Raw genomic sequence first — 22524 nt, 5'->3', positions numbered from 1 at the left:
TCATCATCCTCCTCACCACCACCACCACCATTACTGCTGCCACTACCACTATGAACCCCACCACCACCATTGCTGCTGCCACTACCACTATGAGCCCTACCACCATCACTGTTGCCATAATCATCACCATCCTTATATTATGTAGTTTCTTATACCTGCATCCTCAGTTATTTTTCCAAAAAGCTTAGTGTTTTATCATTCTGGGATCAATAAAATAAATACCAGTTGTATATTAAATTTGAATTAATAGACTACATCTCCTCTTCTGAGTTTATATCTTAACTTTGCTTTTACATGTTATATTGGAATATTTTCATATATTAGAAAATATAAGTTAGATATAATGATATAATGCAGTTAGGCTACAATTTGTGCAACACACAAATTAGTCTTGAAATTGCAGTTAAATACTTGTTTGTGACTGATTTAAATAGTGATTGCAATGGTTAGTAGTTGTTATCTATAGCTAAATATCCTGTTCTCTTCATTACTAACTCAAGCCAAGGGCTTGAGCAGCATCTTGTCTCTTACTGATTACAGTATAGTTTATAGTATTTGTGGGTATTGCATTGATCATCTTCATGGACTCATTTCTTCAGGCGATATAATATTAATGGAAGTTTAACAGATGGTAACTGTTTATGTTATCATCCATTAACAGATGTTCAATGGATGATTGCACTAGTCAAAAGGGATAAACTCTGTTAAACATCCATTGATGTTATATCGCTTGAAGAAATGAGTCAGTGGAAATGTTCAACCCAATAACCATGGATACTACAGACTACACTGTAATCATCCCAGGAATACGGACTGTGATCTTAAGAGTCATGTGATTCATGTAAATGCACATAGCAATGCATTAAATGCTTATAAATTCCATCCAAAGATTATTGTTATAATTATTATTATTATATATTTATGTGTGTTTCGGAGTTGTTGATAGATAGACCGATATACATATATAGATATAGGTACATATATGCATACTCATATGTATGTGCATGTTTGTATATATATATATATGTGTGTGTGTGTCTGTTAATATTGTATGTTGTACATATATTTATAAAAACATAAGGCTGTCTTTATACAAATTACATTAGCTCTATTCCTATACAGTTTCATGATATATACATGCAAATATTACAAAGCTATGAAAAGTCAAATAAGTACCTTTTCAAAACTTCATAAAGGGAGAATTGTACAGTATATTGCCTAATATGTATTCATTCTGCAATGCTATTCACGTTTTGTGCTTTACTTATAGTACCTGATGCTGATAAACATTCTACTCCTCATTGTCATCATTGTTACTACCACCACCACTGTCATCATTACTGTTGTCATCATCATCATTTCACATCCACATTCCTTGCTTGCATGGTTTGGATGGTTTGGTAGGACCCTATGGACCAGAGTACGGTGTTGAACTGCAGTGTTGGTTTTGGCATGATTTCTTCAGTTTGGTGCACTTCTCAATGCCAAAGTCTTTGACAGGTCCTTCACGTGATTTGATGGTCACTAACGAAACTAGGTATAAATGGAAGGTTTTATGGGATATTCAGGCAATGTACAAAGAGGCAATCAGCAAAGTAAAAATCAGAATTGAGTTCAAAAATGAATTTAGTGAGCAGGAAACGGTACATCATAGCTCAGTTCTCAAACCTGCCAAATTTACTAGTCTTCCAAATGATAGCAGGAATTTAAGATACTCCTGTATACTGACAAATTGGCTCTTAATAGCAGAATCAGCCAAAGAATTCAAACTTGAGTCCCAGACAGGGAAACAAAATCCAGAATTGAAGTGCCATAAAGTATACTTAGTAAAAAGAAATGTTTATTAAGTAGGAAGGGAACACGATGCTTATAGAATCAGGAAAATGGTTTTTCTTCACCTGCAGAAAATCAATCAGTAGAAATTGTTTAAGGTGTACCCAGTGTAATCAGTGTATTGGCTAAAAAAGAAAATAAATTTCAGATACAGCAGGTGCATTGGGGAAATAAGCACTAAAACTGCTCAGGAAATAGATTTTCTCAAAAGCCGAGAAAGCCTTGAAGGCTCTCTAAATGTAGTTAAAAGCTTTTGCTACCTTGGTGACCTGATTATATTGGGGCAGTGGGGTGTCGATGCTTCGAAAAAGAATGAGTTGAGCATATTGCATGCTGTTTGTATGTAAAATGCACTGCTACATAACAATAAAACATTGGTTTTGAGTGTAGAAAACAAGCAGATGGGATAAGCAAATGCCACTGGATATGCCATGATAAATAAGTATAAATGAACTGAGAGACAAACTGATTATAAGAGGAATCAATTCTTGAGTGCAACAGACTGCACTGGGATGGGTAAATGATGTGAATGGAGGATGACAGTAAAGGTGGTGTAGTAGAATTGCTTAAAGGAGTACAATTAGTATAAACCTTTTCTAAGAGACATTAAAACTAATTTTACTATTTATTTTTGACAATGCTGCATGTCTACTTCTTTTAGATTGTTTTTTTTTGGCGGGGGGCGGTTTCCTTTTGTTTTAACATGATACTTTTGTGCTGTGTGTACAGGAGATAAAGTGTAAAAACCAAAAAACAGTTGACCTGAATACCTTTGCTAAGTAAGAATTTTTCTAAACCTAAAATACTCCAACAGAGTACATTTCAAACTAAAGATAGTGGGAGCACTGAAAATTGACTAATGTCTTGATATTCTTTTAAATTAGATTCAGTTTATAGCCTTTGAAGAAACTAACTTAATCATGTGATGAACATAAGTACAACAAAGGAAAATATCATAAACAATTATTTCATTCTTTACAATTCAGCTAAACTGAAATAACTTCTAAGAACTACTTATCAGCATCTTTGAGTTATAAGTAATTATATCATCATATTTTTGATCTATTATGCCAAAGTGTATAACTTCTGTGAATGAATGTTACATCAAAGTATCAAAATTTTTAATGAATTTTGAAATTTTGATTTCATTTCTCTTATTTATTTACTTATACTGGTGTTATATTTTGTCTTGCAGGCTTATATCCTTCTTTGAATCTGTGTCTGTGTTTTGCCATCAACTACAATAGATACAAAAATTATATGTTGAATGTGAAGTTTATAGTCATGGTCTTCAATTCACCACCAATGTGGTATCACCGTTAACCTAAATATGAGGGCCAGATAAGGAAGAAAGGTAGAGGAGTTTGAAAAACTAAAAGAAAGTCCATATTACTGTTGGCTGTGGTTTCATAAGGTATTATACTGGCAGATCAGGCACCCAGACTTGACCAATGTACTGATCATGTAGTACATATTAATAGCAGCTGGAGGATATTTAAATATAAGAGTGTCTGGAATAAGTGAACTTATGTGAAGAATAACCTCCAGTTGAGATTGGAGATCACACATTTGTTGAATACAGCAATGTGTATCTCTCACTTTTATCATTGCATTGGGGGTGGGGCTGGTAGAAAAAAGAAAACTAACTCTAAGTCAACTAATTCAATTACCTGAAAGGGAAGTTATTAACTATCAGATCAGCCATTTTTTTAAAAGTCAACTGATTTTCAATCCCTTGTGAGCTTCTCTAGCATGGCTGGGGAATCGTTAGAGGAGTTTAAGAAATCAAAATTGTCGTTATAATCAAGATAAGTGATCTTTGTATCATAGCCAAGATGGTGACAAAAGCTCACAAAGCTGTCGGCAAAGCTATAAACAACAATCATCATTCACTAGTTTACAATTTAACAAGAATGTGCACTTTAAGTCAGTCAGCTTTTTCAGTGAGAAGAGAATACCTACATGTTAGTTCGACAAAATTAAGTCCAAAGAACGAGATTATGGTCATGTAATAGTGCTAACAATAATAAAAATAATAATATTTGTTCTTAGTAAATTTTTTCATATAAAATCAAAGTTAAATTAGATTACAACTGATCATGCCTATCTTGTGGAAAGAAAACAGATTTGAGATTTGAATCATCATCATCCTCATCCTCATCATCTCCATCTTCATCATCATTTTTAATGAGATGAGATGAGATGGATGATTCAATAGAAAAAAATTACATAAACAGGTTATCACTGACAAAAAAAAAAAAAAATGAGCCTCAAAGGAAATTTCTGTATGTAAAAATTAATAACACAAATGTAAAGTTACAATTGGATATGGGCAGCAATATCTCGATAAGTAACACAGATACATGGAAAAAAATTGAGTGATCTAGATTAAAAGAAACTTTGAAATTTGCCTGTGGTGTTTCAGGAAAAAAAATTACATTCTAAGGGTGAATTGTTAAATGACATTACATTTCATGGAAAAACCTTAAAAGCCAAAGTTCTTGTGTTGGATAATACAAATTTATTTGGAACAGACTGGATGGAATTATTTAACTTATGAGACCTCCCCATAAATAATTTCTGTAAAGATGTGAATGGTTTTTCTGCCAGCACAAATAAATCATCAGATGAATTGATAAAAAAAAAAATTTTTCCTCAAGTTCTGTCTGATTAGGTCTATGTACCAAAATGAAGGCAATGCTTCAAATAAAAAAAAAAACAAAACGCCATACCTATATTTAAACCAAGACAAACTGTACCTTTCACAGCATTAGAACAGATAAACTTAGAGTTAGAGAGACTGGAAAAATATTGGACTTATCTAAAAAGTAGGATATAGTCAGTGGGCAGCACCAATGTGGATGTTAAGAAAAAGAATTATAAAATTAGGGTGTGTGTTGATTTTCCATTTGTTTAAATGAATATCTTAAAACATTCTGCTATCTGTTACCTACTTCAGAGGACATTTTTGTGAAATTAAGTGGTGGCAAGACATTTTCTAAATTGGATCTCTCTGACACGTACCTACAAATTGGAGTAGACAATTAATACTCTAAATACTTAACGATTAACACACATAATGGACTGTATAGATACAAGTTACCATTTGGCTTATAAGTTGCACTGGCAATTTTTCAACAGATTATGGATGCAATGTTAATGGACTGTGAATTCATAATTCCATATCTGGATAATATATACTCATTAAAGTGAATCCATGGACCAACATGTAGAGTATGTAAAATGTGTATTTGAGAATGAAGTTGTTAATGAGAAGTTATGAATATTGACCAACAATGGACCATGACATTGAAGAACTAGTGAAGATATTCAGATTGTGTGCCTTAGCTACAAAAGCACTTACAACTAAATGGCAACTGTGGCCAAAAACATATTCCATGGCTCAGACTGCATGTTGATTATGCAGGTCCACTTAAGAGTTCATATTACCTTGTGGTAGACAGTTTCTCAAAGTAGCCTGAAATGTATAAATGTAAAAAGCTGACATCTGTGGTTATAATAAGTTTTTTACACAAATTGTTCACCAGATATGGTATTCTTGATACCATATATATATATATATATATATATGATGGACTTCTTTCAGTTTCCATCTACCAAATTCACTCACAAGGCTTTGGTCGGCCCAAGGCTAAAGTAGAACACACCTTCCCAAGGTCCCACGCAGTGAGACACAATCCAGAATCATGTAGTTGGGAAGAAAGCTTCTTATTTCTTTACTGCCCACAAAGGGCTACACACAGAGGGGACAAACAAGGACAGACAAAGGGATTAAGTCGATTATATCGACCCCAGTGCCTAACTGGTACTTATTTAATCGACCCCGAAAGGACGAAAGGCAAAGTCGACCTCGGCAGAATTTGAACACAGAACGTAGCGGCAGACGAAATACTGCTAAGCATTTCACCCGGCGTGCTAACATTTCTGCCACATCTGCACCCATCTATATATTCATATATGTGTCCCAGATACAACGTTTTGAGAATGTTTCAATAGTAAATGCAAGATCTGAACTGGTTCAAATACTGATACTAACTGAAAAATGCAAATAAATCATTACCTACATGCGTACCTTTTCAAGCTCCTCATCAATAACTGTAAAATATGACAAGTTTGTCTGTCATACCTAGTATAAGGTGTCTATTAGATGCAATATAATATATATATATATATATATATATATATATATATATTTCACTTATGCATTCTGAGACTAAAAACCTGGTGTACAACTCAATGTACTTATGTTTCAGAAGTAAGCATTATTTGAGAACAGAGCAGTTGTAAGAAAAGAAAATAACAAAGAAATAAACAATTATCATATGAACTTTATTAGCTTACAACTGTTTTTGTTATAAGGAATCCCTAAGTAATAGCTTCACAGCCTTGAATATGAAGTACTGATGATATATATTCAATATCATCTGGGTAATAACCCCATAAAGGGCATTTAAAAGCTCCTATACTGTTATCGGCTATCATATGTCTACATACAACAAGGTTTTAAAAAAATATAATTTTCAAAATGATATGGATATTTTTGCTATCTCAAAAATGTTACTTAAAATAAGTATATAACCTTTGATAACAAGTTGGGATTGTTGTTTACATGTGTGATATAATGGTTACAATAATTTGAAAATGCCGAGTATAATCCTGTAATAATTATAATGATTTGAAAATGCCAATGATAATCAAAGGATGGTTATGAGTTATTCGCTAGAAAGCGCAGTCAAAATTTTCTCGTATGATGACACATATGGTTAAATAAATACATGCTGGTAGGAAACAAAAAATTAGAAAAATATTAATTTAACTTAGCTATAAAAAAAAAGACATGAATTACCAATAGTTATAGGTAGGTAAGTATATGTATGTATATATGGGTAGGTATGTATGTGAGTTTTCCAGACATATAGGTGTATAAATAGGATGCCCGTGGAGTTAGAAAACAAAAGTAGAAGTAAATACATAAAATATATAGAAAAGAAAGTGTGTGTGTGTGTATGTGTCTAGATAAATAAAAGTATATATATATATACGTCTGTATTAGTGTGTGTATATGTATGTGTGTGTGTGTATGTATGTGTGTTGGGGCGAGTGTTTGTGTGCATATGAAGGGGTGCAAGCAAATAAATGTCTGTGTAAGATAAGAATCTTATTGAATATCAAAAGGTTTTTTTACTCAAAACAAGAATAAATGAAATTAAGTTTTGAAGTGAACAGAAAGACAAGTAGACATAATGCTAGGAGTGTTGACAAAGGGTTATTTGAAGGAAAACTGTTACTGACTATAAAGATAAACAATGTTTCTAGTCCGTATCTTGAGACAAAAAGTGAATGCTTAAAGTAAAAGGAAAAACATGATGCTAATTTTGATAAAGATTTCTACATTTATTTGTTTTATGCTTCCATTAATGAAGTTTTGGTCTATTTGTAATTGGTATTTTCATTTTACTACATGTATATATATATATGTGTGTATGTAACTACATATGGACTGTTGACGATTATTTCCCTTCTTCCTTTTCTTTTGGACTTTCCTATGTCTCCTATTTTCAAACAAGAGCTTTGCTTCAAACGTAAAACATCACTCTTTCTTTCCTTCTCTGAATGTCTTATTAATACTTTGCATATACCAGTATTGATTTTTTTTCTTTTTCCTCCATTTTTAATTAACTATATATATATATATATGTGTGTGTAACATATGGTATTTTCTCCACAGACTGGAAAAATGATGAACAACCTTAATTGATTTGTGAACCTTATTGGGTTCACATCAGAGGTGTCCACATCATTCTGACAGTCTCCACAGAAACAAGCAGCCACTGTTTATATACACAACAAATGAGGCAATTACTCTATGAAGGAGTTCCTAATTTGCATATGAACTTCAAGCTTGCTTGCTTGCAATGTTACACAGCTTAACTGGCACATAATGGGAAAATATTATGAATTAAGGTTTTCAGGAAATGTTAATACAAACGGAATAAAACAAATTTCGTGTAAACTGGATAAATGGCTCTTGAGATATTTGGGGTTTGGTGGGTATGAATACCCAAAACGGTGCATATAGGGAAAATACTCCGAAAATAACTTAACCCTAAAATGGAAGAATCACTAACCTTTCGATTAGACACATTGTGACTTTAATTTGCCAACAAAAAGATATGAGAAGTAGAGGAAAGCTATAACACTGAATTTAGAAAGTATATTGCAAAGGCATGGAAGAGATACCTTGACGACTGCTTCATTAATCTGGACAGAATTTCTAAATACTCTGGAAGAGTTCAATATCCTCCTGAACAACCTACATCCATCTCTCCAATTTACAAAGGAGATGAGTAGTACCAAATTACCATTCCTAGGTATAAAGATAATTAAAAAGGACTCTACCATTACCACAGATATACACTATAAACACACAGACACATATCAATACCTGAATTTTAAGTTGTGCCATCCACCACATACAAAACACAACATCTGCCTAGCCAGAAGAATTTGTACCATTGTAGAAGATGCGAATATCAGGAACAAACATCTAATACAACTAAGAGAATTTTTGCTCAAATAAAAATATTGGTCTCTCATAGAAAATAGCATACAGCAGGCTATAAAAATAACCATTAAACAACTTAAGACAGCCCAAAGAAGAGGAAAACAAAAACAAGTCATACCATTTATAGTGATACACAACCCACGTCACCAGAATATCTTCAACATTGCCAAAGCAAACCTACCAATCATTGCTCAAACATTATGAATTAAAAGATATAATCATGGATCATGCTATGGTTTTTACTAAAAGATAGCCTAAAAACTTGAAAAAATTATTAACAAAGGCAAAGTTTGAACTTAGCAATAAAGATAAATCATTCACTGTATCTAAATGCAATGATAACCAATCTGCCACATGCCAATTAATACATACCAGCCAATATATGAACACAAAACCAGAAAAACATTCACAAAGCACAAATATGAACTGTAAAAGCAGAAATTTGATTTACTGCATCAAATGCCCGAATTGTGAAGAACTATATGTGTGTCAGACTCGAAATGCGCTATAACAACATTCACGTGTGTACTGAGAGCAAATTAGAGACCCAGATGTTCATCAGACACCTTTGAGTAACCATCTAGCAACATGTGATTAGAAAATATTTATAATATTTCTATATTTCCATTCTACAAACTACACAGTCCAAGTGAAATCAAGAGAAAAATCAGAGAAAAGAACTTTATTGATCAATTCCAACCCAAACTAAATAAACAATAATAATAATAATATGTAGAGGTACTATTTCTACTGCTACAACAACTATCACTAACAACAATACTAAAGGTTCTCATGATAATGATAGCAGGAAAATACCCACTAAGTCAAAAGAAAAGTCAGTAAAAATAATCTTTTTTCAGGGTTTAAAGTTCTATTACCACAGCTACCCCTACCATCACCACCACCACCAACGACAACAATAATAAAAGTGATGATAATGGTAATGATGATAATTAAAATGTAAAAATCCCTGGGAAATGTTGTTTACAATATTCCTAAAAATAGCCAAACAATTACTGCTTTAGCCAGGGTCAAAATACATGTTCAACAAACCATGACACCTAAATCAAACACCAATCAACTTATGTAATTTAGTGAAGCCACACACTGATTGGTCAGAATACAGTTTGCAAAACTTAACATTCTGAAGCCTATACGAATGTATTTAAGGCACACATTTTAGCCATCTCACTAAAGTTGTAAATTGTAAAACGCAACTGTCACCACAACTATATGAACTTGAATATTGCATAGTTTAATGCATGAAAGTACTAGTTCAATCAAAATGGACGTTTAATATTCTATTATTTCATTATATTATATTATATTATTATAAGATTGTAACTAAAACGTGAAAATCAGACAAATTTGGAAATACCTCAACTATCGTGGGTGTTACATTCCAAACTCATCCCCTGCAGTAGGTAAAAATCCACCAAGTAGAAACAGTAATGTACTGTATATTTTTTTTAATTATTTTAATAATTTGTATATATTTATTTTATTATAAATGCAACACAACACCATGTAGGAATCGACGTAAGCTTAAATAATAAACCACGATAAGTGAACCTCAATATGGTGAGAGATTACTGTAGTCAGTTCATCTAAACAAACTATTTAAAAACAAAAAACGAACTTGAGGATGTGCACAAGAAACATATTAGCTTGACACTCAGTGAAAGGAGAGAGTTTGATGTTATGAGCATAGCTCTTCATTGGAAAAGAGAAAGGGAAAAGTCCAAGGATGGAGAAAAAATTGCCAATGGCATGTGTAATTATATTGCTATGTATCTAGTGATTTGTTGTGTATGGGCAGAACAATGCAAGAAGGTACAAAATAAACTACAAAAGGAAAATAAAAGAAAACAAAACAAAATTGTAGTTTTATCTTATATTCTATATAACTGCTTCTTCAGGACATTTGTGGAAGTGAAGGATGGAAAAGTCATTTCTCAGACAGGATTGGGGGAAGGAAGAAGGTGACGTGCATAGGCTGGTGTGTTGCTATAGATACTAGTTTGCTTCATGTAGTTCCTTCTTGCTGTTAATGGCTGGTCTCAGTTTGTTGATAAAGAGGGCTTCCATAATTCTGACACTGGTTCTATCGTGTTGAGTGGCCATGATGGATACCTTGAAATGCTGGGTCTTGCTCTTTTGTAGGTTTTTTTTTAATCGAAGTGTCTTTGCACTTGATTTGAACATGCAGTTTCTGGTGATGCTCCCAACGTAGGATGTCCCACATTTGCTGCAAACTACTTCAGACTACTTCTTAATATAGAAAGTAAATGTAGGGCATCTTACATTGAGGGTACCTCTAGAAAATGACACATTCAAATAAAAAAGCATATGTTCACAGACACTTCAATACACCTACAGAAGAGCCAGATCCAGGATTTCAAGGTATCCATCAGGGCTACTCAATACAATAAAGGGCAATCTCAAAATCATGGAGGTCATCCTTATCAACAAATTGAAACCAGCCATTAACAGCAAGAGGAAACTACATGAAACACGCTGGTTACTATAGCAGCACCAGTTTGCACATGTCACCTTCCTCCTTCCTCCTCCACATATCTGAGCAATGACTTTTCTATCCATCACGTACCTTTCCAAATATCCTGATGAAGGGGTTATATTCTTGAAATATAAGGTAAAATTACAACTTTGTCTTGTTTTGTTTTTCTTTTGTAGTTTACTTTGTACTTTCTTGCATTGTTCTCTGCAGAGAAAATGATAGTTTGTAAGTAAATACTTTTAAAGAATTTTTGACTGAATGATATGGTAGTTTAAATATACTACACAGATTGAGAGAATCTGGCTTCCAAATACCAAAATCCTTGCCATGGATTGTGATTAAGAGAGTTTGAGGGCAAATCTGCTTAAGATATCTTTCTGGGAGAAAGAAAACTAGAACCCTTAAGGCAATGGTAAAAGCAATTACAAAGAGTTCCAATTAGTTAGGGTCAAAGAGAAATGGAAGTGAACTTTAGAAAGCATAATTTATCCTGCAATCAACAGGCATCTCAGGTAGACCTCATTACAACATTTCAGGTACATTGGCTCAAGTGTATCTTAACCAACAAGGAGAGGGCAATAGAGACAGTTGCACAGTGGCAGCAGAGGAGTCTCCAGGAGTTATGATCTAGATGCAGCCCAGCTTCCTTGGAGTGTAAAAGGGGCTGAAACACTTGCATGATGGAAGGGGTCTTCTTCTCTGAAGACTTTCTGCTATTTTGCTCTCCCTGGAGTTTTTTTTGCCAACTGTCAAGAAATAGCATATGTTGCTTACACCATCTATTATAATGGTTTCTGTTATTATGTAAGGTATTTTCTATATGTCGATTTATCAGAATTTAAAATTTAACTACATTTTATGACATTTTATTTTCTTTCAGCCCTTCACCATTTTGCATTGTGTTTTTCATGATTGTTTAACTGAATTATGGTGAAGCTTAAATAATGCAGCAGTTTTGATTCTCCAATTAGACTATTTCTCTCAGATAACGTGCACTAAAAAGTTTGTTTATTACCATTCAAAAACTATATGATGTGTGTGTGTGTGCATGTATCATAAGGCAATTAAAAACATGAAAACTGGGAAAGCCCTGGATCTATCCAGAATCACAGCTGAGATGCGCAAAATATCCAGTTAGGTGGGATATGGGCTGGCCACCTGCATAGTTAATCAGGTCATTCAGCAAGGCATAATACCCAATGACTGGCATAGCAGCATAATTGTTAGGTGATGTTTCAGATAAAGAGTAATTATAGAGGCATCAAACTCTTAGACTAGATGATGAAAATTATAGCCCATTTAATTAGGGGCAGAATTAGGCAAGACGAAGTGTAATTCAGTTTTGTCTGGGGAAGAAACACTACTGGCATTATTTTCATAGTCAGGCAACTGCAAGAGAAGTACTTAGTTAAGAATAGACCATTATACCTGGCATTCATTCATCTAGGGAAAGCCTTTGATAAAGTGCCCTACTGTGTAATATGGTGGGCTGCGAGTAGATGTAATCGCCTTACCTTGGTTTTCCTTTCGTCTGTCTTGCGGTATCCAATCCTTGAAGCTTGCCCCGACCCGAAGAACACTAGGAATAGCAGCTGCTTCTCCCAAACCTAGACCGTCGCTTAGCACGTCCTCTCCTGACCACGACCCCGTTCAAAAAGGGCACAAATCCCGATCGAGGCTCCCTCTGCCCTTCTTCCTCTTCTGGTCAACTCACCCTTCCGGTCAGCTCCCCAGTCACTGACGTCATACCACATGCCACCCTGATCTTAAAGATCATGTTCACCCCTACTCCAGTTCGAAGTCCGCCATCCAACCGGGCGGGCGCCTTACACATCGAGATCTTTTCAAGCCAGGTGCCTCGTTTCCATCGCGCTCGTCATCCGACGAAGTGGCTATCCTGTGCAGGTCCAGCACGTGATGCGGCATTCCATCCACAGATACGTTGTTTCTGGAATTGACCGCTGTCACTGTTCCCCTGCCCCATTCTGATGTGCAGCATGCCTTCGGCGGCTTGACCCAAACGTCCTCCCCTACTTTCACACTGGCGGGCCCCTTCTCTTCCTCGCAGAACTCCGGCGTCTTACTGGGATGCCTCCATTCATACTTGAACACTGCTCTGTGCGGCACAGACTCTTCCGCTTGTCCGGATCGGGGAGACATGCTATACCAGTAGATCGCTTCCAGGGGCGAAATGTGCCTCCTTTCAGCCATGGCCTTGATCATCCGATGGTGCCTCTCAATGATTCCGTTGCCGCTCGGCCTATACGCCGCTCTAAATAATTATCGCACCTTCCACTGGTCAAGCATCTCTCCCAACGCTTCCGAATGAAACACCGCCCCGTTGTCCAAAGTTGCATTGAAAGACAACCTGTAGCCAACAAATTGAAAAAGGAGAGCTTTAGAAGAATGTGGAACAATGAATTTTGGATATTCACTGGAAATGGATTATGGTTATGAAGCCGACACGCACTTAGATAACCGTGACTAGTATTACGCTACTGTTGCTCCGACCTTAGCAAATATGCCTAGCAATGCATCTTTTGACCAATACAGTGACCATTCACTTGCTTCTTCACACTTATCACGCCAAAATAGCTTGTGGTGTATGCGTGCGAGTAGATGTAATCGCCTTACCTCTGTTTTCCTTTCTTCTGTCTTGCGGTATCCAATCCTCGAAGCTTGCCCCGACCCGAAGAACACTAGGAATGGCAGCTGCTTCTCCCAAGCCTAGACCGTCGCTTAGCACGTCCTCTCCTGACCACGACCCCGTTCGAAAAGGGCACAAAGCCTGATCGAGGCTCCCTCTGCCCGTCTTCCTCTTTTGGTCAACTCGCCCTTCCGGTCAGCTCCCCAGTCACTGACGTCATACCACAGAAACACTACTGGCGTTATTTTCATAGTCAGGCAACTGCAAGAGAAGTACTTAGTTAAGAATAGACCATTATACCTGGCATTCATTCATCTAGGGAAAGCTTTTGATAAAGTGCCCTACTGTGTGATATGGTGGGCTCTGAGGAGGATAGGGACAAATGAATGGCTGGTGAAAGTTGTACAGGTCATGTACAAAGATGCTGTCAGTAAGATGAGAGTTAACCATGAGTACAATGAAGAATTTGGTGTAAAAGTAAGGGTTCATCAAGGCTCAGTCCTTAGTCCCCACCCCTTAATCATTATCTTCCTGGCTATAGTAGAAGAATTCAAGACTGGCGGCAGCCCCTGGGAACTACTATATGCTCTCTTAGCAGATTCCATATCAGAACTAGATGAGAAATTCCAGGCGTGAAAGCAACACTTGGAATTTAAGGGCTTTAAGGTTAATTTAGCAAAGACTAAGGTCCTAGTAAGCCAAAAATGTGACAGGATCCTACCTCACTCAGGTAGGTGACCCAGTTCAATTTATAGGAAAAGTGTAGGCAGGAACTCTATATAGTGTACCCAGTGTAAGCTATGGACACACAAAAGGTGTAATGGATTAATAGGATGGTTATCAGAGAAGATAGTTTCCGTATGTGGAAGATGCCCAGGATTCATAAATAGAGACTCAGGAAAATGATTCTCTCAAATGCTCTGGTAGATCATTAGAAGTAGTCGATAATTTTTGCTACCTAGAGGACCAAATCAATAGTGGGGAAGGATGTATGGAGAATGTAATAGCTAGAATAAGAATAGGATTGAGGAAATTCAGAGAGCTGTTACCTCTGTTGACCATGATAGGGTTCTCTCTCCAAGTGAAAAGAAGATTGTATGATGCATGTATACAGACAGCAATTCTACATGGTAGTGAGACATGGACCCTGCATACAGAGAACATGTACAGGTTAGAAAGGAATGAGGTGAGTATGTTTTGCTGGATGTGTAATGTAAGTGTACATGTTTGATAGAGTGCTAGTGTTTTTTAGAAAGTTATGCATAAGAAAAATTGGTTGTTGTGTGCAAGAGAGAAGACAGCACTGGTTTGTTCATGTAATGTTGATGGATGCTGACAGTTCCATAAAGAAGTGCTGATCTTTTAAAGTATATGGAATACATGAAAATAGGAGACCCAGAAAGACATTGGATGAAGTATTGAAGAACGATCTCAGGACACTAAACCTTTCAGGTGCAATGAGAAAGGACTGAGATGCCTAGTACCTTGCTGTAATCAAGAAGCCTGTATTCCATAACAGAAGTGTTAAAACTGGTCCTTTTCATGGTGTAAAGCACTCGTGGGGTACCATGTAAAAACACCTGTGTGGTGCCACATAACAGTGTCTGTGCGGTACCTCATAAAAGTGCCCATGTGGTGCCATGTAAAAGCATCCGTGCAGTGCCATGTGAAAGTGCCTGTGCAACATTATATATATATATATATATATATATATATATATATATATATATATATATATATATATATATATATATACATATGAGGAGGTATCCAAAAGAAACTGGAATTTTGCAATATTATTTTATTCACTTAGTTTTAAATGTTTACACTTTTATTGCCTTCAAAGTATTCTTCATTTCAATCAATGCATTGGTCTAGTTGCATTTTCCACTGTTGGGAGCAGTCCTGGAACTCTTGCGGGGTGATGCCTTTAATGCCTCCATGGTTTTTCTTCACCTTTTCCACATCTGCAAATTTCGTAGCACCACCTTTCGTCCCCAGGAATGACCTTGGAAAGAGGTCCGAATCAACCTCCAACTGTTCTTTCAGTTCATGACATTCAGTCAGTCATGACTGCTTTTGATCTTTTGTGAGCATGCGAGGCACAAATTTTGCTGGAACACTCTTTATTCGCAATTCCACACTCTAAATTCGTTGGCAGGAGTTCTAGGACACACCACTCCTATCAACTTGATCGTCAAGTTTTTGATGATGGTCTTCCAAGATCAGTTCATGAATTTTAATGATGTTTGCATTTGTTTGGGTGGTCGATGGTTGCCCTGAACGAGGTTGGTCTTCAAGCAGCAATTGACTATATCCAAAGCGTGAAAACCATTTCATAAACTTGTGTTTTGCTCATGGCAGTGTCCTTGTAAGCTGTTTGAAGCATGACAACTGTTTTGACTGCCGTTTTCTCCAGCTGAAAACAGAACTTCATGGACGCATGCTGTTCCTTCATTTCAGCCAAAACAAAAATTGATGAACAAGGGAAAAGCATTTCAAAATAAACATGCACCACGTGACAGTACGACTCCACACGATGCCACCAGTTGTCAGACTAATGCCTGAGGGTTGCATCAAACGGCTTCTAGTTGTGGAAGCCTGAACTACAACGAGCATATCCCACAGAGGACGGTTTTGGTTACTTTTGTGTACCTTCTCGTACAGATTGATAGAACATCAGTTTTTCAGAACATCTAGTTCTAGGGCCTTTCCTGATTACTGATTTCTTCAAATCAAGAGTAACTGCCTTGGTCAACATACTCTGAAGTTGACTAGTATTAAATAAAGGTACTTGTATAGTAATATAAATGCTACCATTTTATTAATGTTGCATTGTACAAAGTACCAGTTAACTAGCCAGGCAGCTGTAGAAATTTGAAGTTTCTGTTCATTAATTAATGTAGATTGTAAGAGATTCAGAACCATCAGTGTCTAGAAAGTAGGTGTTGAACCTTGCATATTCAATATCTATTTGTTTCAAGAGTGATGACTGGGCAGAATCGCTGGAATGGCAGACTAAATGCTTTGTGGTATTTAATTACGATGCTTTACATTCTCAGTTCGAATTCTACTGAAGTCAGCTTTGTTTTTTTATCTTTCTAGAGTCAATAAAATAAATAGTAATCAAGTACTGAGGTGGATATAAGTAACTTAGCAGTTCCACTACAAAACACCTAAATCAGTATAAAGTTGCCAATCTTCAAGAAATGCTTTTCTAAATAAAATATCTCTAAATTGTACATTGACAACTCCACAGCAGCTTCTCAGTATGAAATGCGTGATATTATTTTATTTTGTTCAGTCATTCCAAGCAATTATTAAATTTGTGCATCAATGAAATGACCAAAGTGACTGTAGAAAATTACAATGTCTCTCGGTGCACCATTTCTTGTCAAAGGCAGAGAAAAGCAGGGTTAGTTGCGATGTGGAGTAAATCGAAAATTTCCTTTTTAGCAGAAACAAAGAACGTAGTGAAGAATCTTGGACAGCCTTTTATATTATTTTTCTACTATATTGGCATCAAGTAGGGCAAATGTTTTTTCAAATATATAAAAAGGTTTGACATACTTTTGCATCTAAAAGTAAAATTTTCACTTATTATAAATATTCAGTATATTGTCAGAAATAAATTAAGCAACAAATAATTTATTTCTTCTGCTTACTGTAGTCTACATTGCATCTGTTAAGATCATTACTGTTCAATGTACCACATGTAAATTAGCACGTATGCAAAGAAAGAAAATAGTTTTCTTTTATTTTATATTAGTTGATGGTATGAGTAAAGATCATTTGAAGCAAACATTTTAAGAAGAATATTTCAAACAAAATCATAAAATGTTTTGAGAAAACATTTTTGCAGGCTCTGACATCACAAACCAGATGATGATCAAATAGTCAGACATTGTATTTATTCTGCCATCTTTGTACAACAGTTAGAGAATAAGGTGTTGTTGGCAAAATCTTTGTTTTTGTTGATGTATTGGTCTATAAGCTAGAGTAAATAGAAAGACATGGGTGTAAATTAATATACCTTATTTATATGTGACATACCAAAAAGACAATCATCAATCATACCTAGATGAAGTTACATGATACAATACAGCATTGGAATTCAAAACTGAAATGATAAATGATGCTAACATAATTCTTGAATTGTCTAATAGTTACTGGTATGTCCATTAACATGTTCCAACTTACCCTCACTGTGAGGTAAACAAGAACACTTAAACTTTGTTTGCAAAACTTATACCATTTTAAGAATATCTCTTAGCTTCTGCTAAATGTTTTGCTTAGCTTGTTGTGCACATGTATTTCTACAAAATAGATGATGATATCAGTTTTCCAGCATACCCATATTTAGAAAAAATGCATTTTGTAAAATGTGTTCCTGCTAGTATCGCCTTCTCTGATATAAGATTAATATTAATTTTCTTTAAACAAAACATAATTATTATTTCTGTTAAAAAGTAATTGCTGATTAGCCTAAAATTAATTATATGCATCTTTAATATGATAAATTATTAGAAAGAAAATTTAGAATTTGCTTCTTTATTTGAAGAAATCTTTATATCATTTAATATGGCTCTGACTGTATTGCTTTCAAGAAGGAAGCTTTGGCACCACTAGTGGTAGCCAAATGATGGTAATTTAAAAAATCTAAAGTATTTTCTACAAATTGTCATTGTTCTTTTTGTTTGTTTTTATACTTCTGGTGTAAAATTGGTGATAAAATATTATTAAGAAACTATTGTAAATTTTTGTGCCAAGGTTTTTAGTATCATGCTCCATCAATCTTCCTCAACAATGTAATTAATATTTTTAGGTATTCTTTAAAAACTGATATTTTATCATATATTTTGAAACCGAGACAAATTACATACCTTATAATGTGTTTTTGTCTTAGTATACACCATTATGAGTAAATCATAATGGTCAATTTACTCATAATCAACCATTATGAGTAAATATAAAACAGTTAAGTACACCAAAGTATTTCATCGTGTTTGATACATGCATAGCCTTGGTGTAGAGTGCATCTAATAATATATATCAAGTTTGCAGCAAAACAAAGTAATTAACTTAACAACCATTGCTATATCTGAATAGCTGTTGTTAACATCTGCTTAACATCATATATTTAGTATAAAGGCAATTAATAAATATGACCAAATCAATCCTTACTTCAAATGGAAGCATTCGATATACTTGTTAGAAACGTTTGCCGTTAGTAAAAACATTGTTTCCAAGAAAAACAGTAACATTTTGCAATGGAATAGTGAAATGTATGAATCTGAATAAGTTTGTATGCCTTAGGGAGCAGAAGTACCTGAAGTCATATTATTGACCATTTGGTATTTTTTAAAACCTGTTCTGTCATATATGATTACTGTTGAATATATTGCTTTGTCTATATTTATAATGCAATAATTTAAAGGATGAATGTATGCAACTTAATTTAACTCATTTCATGGCATGTTTAAGTGCTGTTTGACTTATTTATCCATGACTCAAGCACGATGGAGCCAATTTATGATCAAATGCATTCTAGCCATGACCATCATTCATTTCTAAGGGGCATGTCAGACTGCATTAGTTAATGTGTCCTTTCCTTGTTTAAGATAGAAGAGTATGATTTGAGGAAAAATTCTCTGCTATTTCTAACAATTCAAATGACTATGGCAATGTAGTTGTTGAATGTACTGGGTGCAGCATATTTATTTCCCCATTATTTAATCGTTGTAATTTAATCTTTATTCAAAATTAAATTGAAACATCCCTGTTTGTAAAATTAGTCGCAAATGTTGCGTAAACACTTCCTAACCTAACATTCTTTTGTTTTATTGATTACTTTTAATTGAATTTGATGACTAAAACAATATGTGAACAAATTGTAGCTTTAAAAATGACTGGTATAAAAAATTATAAGCAAAAACAAAATGTGGCCATTTTGAATTGTAAATAAATGTAAAATATTGCAACATAAAAGGCACCCATGCCAGTGATGCCCATAAAACACCCAGTACTCTCTGTAAAGTGGTTGACATTGGAAGGGAATCCAGCCATAGAAACCAATCCAAAATAGATGACTGGTACATCTCTCTGGGTTACAAGTTCCATTCAAACTGTCTGGCTCATGCCCACATGGAAAATGGATGTTAAATGATAATGATCTAACAATCAATCTATAAACTTTCATTAACCAAAACCTAAACATTTTATGACAAAATGAATCAAGGGTAAATATATGCTGCACCCAGTATTACTTTAATTTGTTTAGTTGAAGTACTCTTATGTATCTCATGATCACCATCAGCTCTGTTTCAGGCAATTCTGTTACTACCAATCCACAATGTTGTATTTAAGAAACAGCCATTTTGTTGGTTGACCAGTGCTTTTGTAATGTATTATCTGTTCATTTAAAATACTTTCCAGTTATTGCTTATTCAAATTCATTTCATGTGATTAGAACAAGACAACTCTTCAGCTTCACACTCCGTTATCATCTTATATATAATGATAGCCTGTCGGTGGAATCACCTTCTGATGTACCTAACATCTCACAGCCTAATCCTATTTGGTCGGACAGAACGTTATCATGATCATGACTGCTTAACTAAATTCTTTCTCTATTTCTTTCTTTATTTTTCTATTTTCTGAGTAATGTTTACTGTGTTTTATTGTAATGTTTCTCAAAGACCAAAACCTTTGCCATTTCTTTGACAGTATTATTGAAGAGTTGTTACAAAACAAAACTAAGCATCTTATTTATTATAAATGAAGTTAATCTTGTTCATGTGTTAAATAAAAGTTACTTATCATTAGCTTAGGTAATGTAGTGTTTTAAATTGGTAACTGTTGCTTAGATAGCATGGTATCTTAAACTGTGGGTTACACTTTAGATTTGCATCTTAAGTTGAGAATAAGTGCTGTGGATACTAGATAAAGCGATACATTGACAGATACATGTGTGTCTGAGTGCATGTAATATTTATATATATATATAGTATCTGTGTGAGTGTGTATATACACACATTTATATGTATGTGGGTGTGTGTGGGTGTATGTAAGCATACACAAGTTCAATTCAGACATACAGTATATATTTTCTGTATGACTGTTGGACCAAATTCTTATCAGTGTTGTAGAAGAGACAATAAGAAAGTACAAGAGATATACAGAAAATTTTAAATTTTCATTTGTGTGTGCGTGTCCATTATTATCATTAGTTCAGTTGTAAATTAATATGTAATCAAATAAGTATTTTATCTTGGTTGAAAAGTTACATAACAGTGGCTGACATGAAATGGGTCTTCAACATAGAAAGCAGCTTTTCCTAGATAAAAAAAAAGCCATAATAATATGCAGTAATTTGTGAGTTGGTTGTACAGAAATATAAAATTTAAAACTGTACCATCTGCTATGTTAACTACTACTCAATATTGTTCCACTCTTTTTCTCATCATCATTGCCAAGTTCAAATTCTGCTATGGTTAACTTTGCCTTTTGTCCCTCTGAGGGATAACATAGCTAACTACGTAGCTGTGTGTGTGTGTATGTGTGTGTGAATGTGTGCGTGTGTGCATACAATTAAGAGTACAGGCCTGGTTATGTATGGTTAAGAAGTTTGCTTCATAACCATGGAGTTTCAGTTTTGGTCCCTCTGCACAGTGTACTGGGCAAATGTCTGTTAATACAGACCTGGTACAACAATCAATTTTCTTGTCAGTAAATTTGGTTATGACAGCTGTAGTAAACCTCTTGTGAGTGTATCATCATCATCATCATTATTTTAACGTTTGTTGTCCATGCTGGCATGGGTTGGATGGTATGTGCAGAGTTGGCAAGCTAGAGTGAGGCTCCGGTCTGATTTTGCACAGGTTCTATGGCTGGATGTCCTTCCTAATGCCAACCACTTTACAAACTGTGCTGGGTGCTTTAACAGCATGAGCGCTTTTACATGGCACCACCACGATTGTTTTTCCCCACCAGAAGGATTAGCCTTAACACTTCTGCTGTGCAGTATGAGTCTTCTTGAGTACCAGGTATCATGGTCTTTTGTTATCTCACTTGAAAGGTATGTCTTCCTGAGGTTATTCTTCAGTACTACATCCCATGTTTTCCTGGGCCTCCCACTTTCATGTGTTCCATCTACTTTGAGAAATTGGCACTTCTTTTTGGAACTGTCAGCATTCATCTGCATCACGTACCAAACCAGTCATATCTTCTCTCTTGCATACAGCATCTAATTCCTCCTATGCCTAACTTCTTTCTCAAAACACTAGCGCTCTCTGTAACATGTACACTTACATTACACATTCAGCCTCTGCATGTCCACAGTATTCAGGGACCATGTCTCACTACCATGCAGAATTGCTGTCTATAAACATGCATCATACAATCTTCCTTTCACTTAGAGAGAGAAAACTGTCATAGCCAACAGAGGTAACAGTTCTCTGAATTTCCTCCATCCTGTTCTTCTTCTAGCTGTTACACTCACTGTGCATCTTCCCCCACTACCAGTTTGGTATAGCACATCCATTTGATCACTCTAAACAAATAATTTATGCCAGTTGTTCAGCAGGAAATTGCAGAACCATCTTGCTTGGTCTATGAGAGACTACCATACTTGTATATACATATATGTACCCTTTAGTGTTCAAACCGGCCGTAACCGGCCAAAATTAATTTCCCTTTATTTGTTCAAACCGGCCGTATCCGAAAGCTCTACAAAATCGCCAAAAAAATAAACAAATCACGTTATTGAATTCTCGTAGCTTTGAGATAATGCGAGAGGAAGCCTTTCCCGCCTTTATTCAAGTATAAATACTGTGAAATGTTTTTTGGATCTATTTTTAAACGAGGGCCACATTTTTCATTAATGTTTTACGTAGTGTTTTTGGTACCGAAAGACTTTCAAACTTCGTATACTTATCTATT

The sequence above is a fragment of the Octopus bimaculoides genome, chromosome 12 (genome assembly GCF_046866305.1).
Source record: "Octopus bimaculoides isolate indiv1 chromosome 12, ASM4686630v1, whole genome shotgun sequence".
Taxonomy (NCBI): Eukaryota; Metazoa; Mollusca; class Cephalopoda; order Octopoda; family Octopodidae; genus Octopus; species Octopus bimaculoides.
The sequence above is the reverse complement of the archived record's forward strand: the minus strand, read 5'-3'. Positions refer to the sequence as shown.